Here is a 6,000-nt window from a genome sequence, read left to right as displayed (position 1 = left end):
CGGTGAACTTGCTGCTAGGGAAATGTGCTTCCTAGATCATTTAAATAGTTGATAAATCATACGATAGATACAGTTCATACGTCATTCATGTTAGAGCGTAATGACATTGGTCGGGGCGCACGAATGATAACATAAAAATTCTGAATAAGTGGTGAAATAGACAGCGGTGCAGGAATCCGATATATGCCGGTGGCTTTCTCTCCACGAAGATTTCTTTACTTCTAACTCGAATACTTGTAGGAATTTAAGAAAATACGGAGGTGTCTGCAGACAGACCGTGTCTTGTTAGTGACAGCATGCCGATGTTGGCACTATAATTCAAGCTGGTCTTTCAATGAGTGCTGATTGAGTTGGTAGATAGACCAACAATCTTCCACAAAGGCAACTGTGATAAATGTGTTTAAGGATCACTATTATCTTCGAGAGGTGGCGCAAAAATTCGACGATAGACAGGCTTCCCAGCAACAACGGATCAAAGTAAAAACAACTAATGATTTGCCGCCATCGTATCGATATCCAGAGGCACGACAGCCGATCAGTTATATGGACAACATTTAGCGTGTGCAGGAATATAAGTGCGCACAATGCCGTTGGATGGTTGATTGTAGATGTATTCACTATGGGAAACATGGCAGAGGCCTATGCTCTGGATTCACGGAGTTTCTCACAATAATACCAGATTGCTGACGGCCAACGCTCAGTTCACCGCTATCAGTGTGGAGCATGAATTGCCTGCACGTTAATATTTCATTTCTCGGGCACAAATTCGCTCAAATAAATAGCTGGTTAGTTCCCAGTCTCGCCACAGCCTTCTTAACCGTCACATCACGTGACAATATTGCGTATCTGGATATAGTTTACCATAATATAAGGTGATAACCTAATATAACCTAATTTAAACTAATATAAGGTGACAAAGTGTGCGGTATTCGCGGGGGCGGACGCAGAAATCAATCCCATCCCTAATTGACACTTCTGTGGCACTGAACATTAGGCTGTGGCTAAGACTACACTGAACGACGGCGCGAGTATCACTGTGTCTTCCTATATGTGTCTGCAATTTTAGAGGCTGCCAAGTATCTCGCGATTAGCACAAAGTTCAAGATGCGGTTGCTATGACACAAACAAAAGGAGTTACAATCGCGATGTAGTAGAAGCTACCAGTTAACCAGTTAAATGTGTTTAAATAAAGTAATGTAACTTATTGTGCTTCATTCGACCCACTTTTCTTGCACCTAAAATAAAGAAACGCTTGGACCGCGAAAATACGCTTATTTCTCCACTCACGAATGCACTAGTGATGAAAGTGGTACGGATATCGTTTGACTGAGAAGGAGCCAGACTGCTTGTGGAAAGCGTGTTAATGTAAACGTGGCGAGCACAGGGCAGCTCTTCATAAAATATATTACTGCGTAAGAGCTTTGCAGCAATCATTGAAATGAAATTGGAAATATGTTACTTAGCCATATCTGTTTCAGTTGCCGCATGAAAAAAGGGATCAATAAACTGCACTTAAAACAGGTCCGGCAAGTTTCGTTCGGGCAAGGCGGGATGATGAAAAGATTTACCCCTGCCCCCCGCCACCCTCCGCCGATTACGATGGCGGTGCCTGCGCCTAGGCTCCAAGTCCTCAGACACGCGCGGCATGTTTGGCTTGCCGGATGGCCAGAAGCTGGTCGGCCAACTCGTCGCTCGTGATTACCACCTCCAGCGGGTGTGACGCCGACGGCGGCTGTCCGCAGAAGCGACCGCAGCCGCGGCGGCAGCCGGCCCTTACCCCGGGGAGGTGACAGCTACGACGATTGAGATCGGCGTTTGTGCCTGTCTAACGTGTGTCCCAAAATACGAAACCTATTTTTCAAGCTTGAGTTTTTCCGAATCTTCCTCTGGTCATAATGCGCACTGTGAGCTTTTCGAACTTCGGAGCATCGATAGGCTGGGAAAAGAAGGCTGTTAAAAGAACTAAAGGTAAGGTTTCCATAGGTCGATTGGGCGAGCAATGTATCGAAATATTCATTGTAAGGAATAAACACGTTGATCTACATGATCGTTTCGGGCAAATTTGATAATAACCAATGATTACGCGCTATGTGCGTAGAAAAATGTTACTACTCAGTGTTAAGTGATGCAGGTTTGACGTTTCACTTATCGCTATTAGTTCTACGATATCCAGGACCAACAGCCACGGAGCGAAAAACGCCTTAAGGGCCCTGGAGATACACTTGAGATGCATGAGTTACTTCCTCAGTCATGTCTCTCGTGTTCTCCTTCAGCGCCTAGTTCCATTGTCCATTTTGACCCCGCTTGTTTATGCGCTTGTTTCCAAAACTGACGTCACGCATACTGCACTTCAAAACAGATTGAACTGACTGATAATCAATGGTCTATTGTTCTGCGTATTTTCGGAGCACAGCTCTGCTTCCCAAAGAACAGCTGCACGGCGTAAAATGATTGGGTCGCAGAAACAGACACAAGCGTAGATAAGCACACAACATACACGGTGACTGTCCTCTGGGAAACGGGAAAATTTCGCCTTGCCGTTACTCTGCAAGTTATCACCCCTCACAGGTGCGTATTAGGCCCTGTGCTCTTTCCTTCATTTTTTCCAACATTAATTCAACGTTTGTGAGCACAGATAGAAAACGTTCGCATATCCAGCATATTATCATGAGGTGAAGAAGGCTGCAGCAAGACTGGAAATACACAATACTTTATTGGGCGAGCTTGTACCCGGAAAATGAAAGGTCAAGGTACAAGCGATTCACAATGTACACTAATAGCGGCGAGAACATTCCACGGCGTCAGGTAATCTCATCAGCGGTAAGACACGTCGACATTTACGCATATGGTTTCGAAAATTCCAGCCTTATCGTTGGTGGCCGCTGTAGTTCCAGCATACACTCAAAAGATCACGTTTCGCGCTCAACCTTATCAGAAAAATCTAAAATAATCAGCAATCCCGGCATGGCACTCGCAAGGCAACGCGTGTAACGGGTCCGTTACATGAAATTAGAAAAGAAGCACACGGGCCGCAGCCCTCCTCTGAAAAAAACATCAACTCGATGCTTAAAACGCAACATTGATGCGAAAAAAAAATACCTGCGCAAAAAAAAGAAAATAATAAAGAAAGCAAGAAGTTGAGTCCTCTGGTTCGCCAGCGCGTAAAAACAGCTTAAGGCGCACGAAGCGGATTTCAGGACATGCGCGGCGTCGTTCAGAGTTCGTGATGCCGTCCGGTAGGACCTCATATTCCATAGCACCTAGACGCCGAAGCACCTTGGAGGTTCCGAAGTATCACCACAGTTTCTCGCCGAGTCCACGCCGTCGTATCAGCGTCAAGGCCCAAACACGATCCCCCCGCTAGTAATCTACGTGGCTTCGTCGATTGTTGCAGCGATGGCTGCCGGTCGTTTACTGGCACTTGGTGCGCCGACAGGAGAGTTGTCTGGCTTCTTCGGCGCGATGAAGGCAGACGGCGAACGGCGAGGTTTTCTTCGTCAGTGACGCTGACTATCATGGCGTCGAGCGTCGTTCTTGGGCTCATTCCGCAAACCAGCTTGAAATGTGACATCTGTGTGGTCTCTTGTACAGCCGTGCTCTAGGTGAAAGTTACACACGGAAAGTCAGCGTCCCAATTCTTGTGTTCGACGTCGGTGTACATTGCCAACATGTGGAAGGGGGTTTTATTCAGACGCTCAGTGGCGCCATTCGTCAGCGGGTGGTAAACAGTTGTCGTCCGTTGAGCTGTCTGGCCTTATTTCAAAATCACTTGAGTTAGGCCTGCCGTAAAAGCCGAACCACTGTCGATGATAAGGACTTCTGGGCACCGTGGCGCAATAGGGTGGTCTCGAGGAAGAATAGCGCTACCTCAGTGGCACTACCTTTAGGCAGGACCCTGGTTTCAGCGTAGTGGGTGTGGTAGTCCGCAGCTACGACAATTCACTTGTCAGCGGACGTTGGCATCGGAAATGACCCAGCAAGTACACACCGATCTGCTTGAAGGGTTGAGAGGTGGATCGATAGGTGAAAGAGATCCCGCTGGCCTTGTCGGCAGTGTCCTGCGTCGGCGACATTCCAGGCATATCGTCACATAACGGGCGACGTTGATTGTAAGGCGTGGTCAGCAGTATTTTTGGCCAGCATGCCAGCAGAACTGCTGCACGTGAAGTGACTCCAAGGCGTCTCCTGACACACGGGGGCGTCTGACGGAAGGTGTACCCCGTGCTCTTTCGTTTGTTCCACATCACGAGTGGGTATAGAAAAGGGCCACTTTGTCGCGTGCATCTGAAGGGCAGTTTTTAAATTAAAAGAAAATGTAGGAGCATTGCCTGACAGAAAACACGCTCAAGCTCCTCAGAGGTCTGCGTGCTACCAGCGGTAGATGGTGTATATAAATGGCTCACCATTATTTCGCCGGAGCACGCTAACGCAGCGTACTGGGAGCGATGGGTGGCTGGTTCGAATGCCCTGTCGGGTGCTTCGGAATTTTTCGTACTGCTTTATTTTAGTTATATGTATACATACATTTACATATCCGGAACAAGATGGCTACGGCGACGGCGAAAATATGCCGAGAATGTCCATATAATTTATTACTTCACTCATTCCAGCGCTAAACAAGACTGTCGTAAAAGCGTCGCAGGGCCCTTTTAAGGTAGCCGTAATGTGTCGCCTATCAGAAAACTATCATCATTAATAACACGTATGTGGCACAAAATGTGGACAGGTCCCACAACTCACCGCTACGGCATGGCCTATAATACCCCTGAGAACTAGTGCAGGAAGAGAGAGGAAGACAGAACAAAACAAACAAACAGACAGACGGAAGGAAGGGAATAACGAAAGCGAAAGAGAAATATTCTTGCCGAAAGAAATTTGTTCGCGAGGCGGGATTCAAACCAGCGTACTCTCAATCCGAAGGCAAGCGTCCTAGGCACTCGGCTATCCAAGCGCGCTGTTAGAGCATAGCACAGCCTTGTATAATATATTGTAGCGAGAGGGTGGGAAAGGAAAGTGAGCGCCAGGAGGAGAGCTGTGGTGAGGAGGAGGCTGTGAAAGAGGAAATCGCGTACTCACCACTGGTTCACTAAGCGAGCAAAATATAAAAAAAGAAAGAAAGAGAAAAAATAACGGGAATAAAGACATAAAAAGATAAAAAGACTTGATACGACAAGTGCGAAGCTGCAATACAAGGGAAATGCAACGGCGGCTGCGAGGAGAGCCCGAAGCGATGGAATCCCTAAGACAATGGCGACGTGCCCTAGGTATATAAGAGTTGTGAACGCTGGGTTCTGGAGTTTGGTCATGCATGTCGTGACTAACGTAGCTAAAGCCTAGCAACAACCCAGGAGCAACCGGATTACCCTGCAGAATTGTCCAGTTTCGCTGATTCAAGCCTTGTGCGGTTTATTGCAAGCTTCATAATTTTCCAGTTTTCTGGATAAAAATTAACCGACTGGCCCTGGGTTTTCCCAGTGTATGGTCGTCGCTGAGGGAACAGGTGGCGTCCTGTCGACGGCGAACGCGACGAACGTCGAGGACTTCAATCAGTGTCGGCAAGGAAGTCGGCGATGTCGCGTCGCGATTGACCAAGCTACGGACGTAGCGCGTTGACGGCGACGCCACGTAGTCCCATCTGGCGGTACTTGCAGCTGCGGTAGGTGTGGCCGTCTGTTAGGGGTGCTTCAAAGGTTGGTATTCCATGGCCCGTTGCGCAGGCCTCGTGGCCTGTACTTTGCCCCGTACGGCGTCGGTAACGGCGGAAGTGTCTAGCGAAGGTGCTGCGGTGGGGCGGCGTCTTGACGTGAGCGCGGAGAGGAAGTGGTTCGGCGGACTGCAGCAGCGTAGGTTCATCGCCTATGGTACAGGCTGCGCTGGTTCAAGTGTTGCTATGATACTAATCATGGCTATGCTATACATAGTTTTGCCTACGTGATGCCATGCATGGTTATGCTACGTTTTACCCTGTACTCTCCTCCTTCCCATTCTCCTCACCCTCCA

The 6,000-nt window shown here is 48.1% G+C and overlaps 1 protein-coding gene across 1 annotated transcript in view; it reads left to right on the top strand.

Moving 5' to 3' along the window:
- Positions 1 to 2,478: 2,478 nt before the first annotated feature.
- Positions 2,479 to 6,000, top strand: part of LOC119402891 (uncharacterized) — a 363,615-nt gene continuing 360,093 nt past the window's right edge. Inside the window, exon 1 of the mRNA XM_037669932.1 lies at positions 2,479 to 2,568. The gene's annotated coding sequence lies outside the window, so the exon portion shown is untranslated. The remainder of the gene's footprint in view (positions 2,569 to 6,000) is intronic.

This window comes from Rhipicephalus sanguineus, chromosome 8 (genome assembly GCF_013339695.2).
Source record: "Rhipicephalus sanguineus isolate Rsan-2018 chromosome 8, BIME_Rsan_1.4, whole genome shotgun sequence".
Classification (NCBI taxonomy): Eukaryota; Metazoa; Arthropoda; class Arachnida; order Ixodida; family Ixodidae; genus Rhipicephalus; species Rhipicephalus sanguineus.
This window is presented reverse-complemented; position numbering and strand designations above follow the sequence as displayed.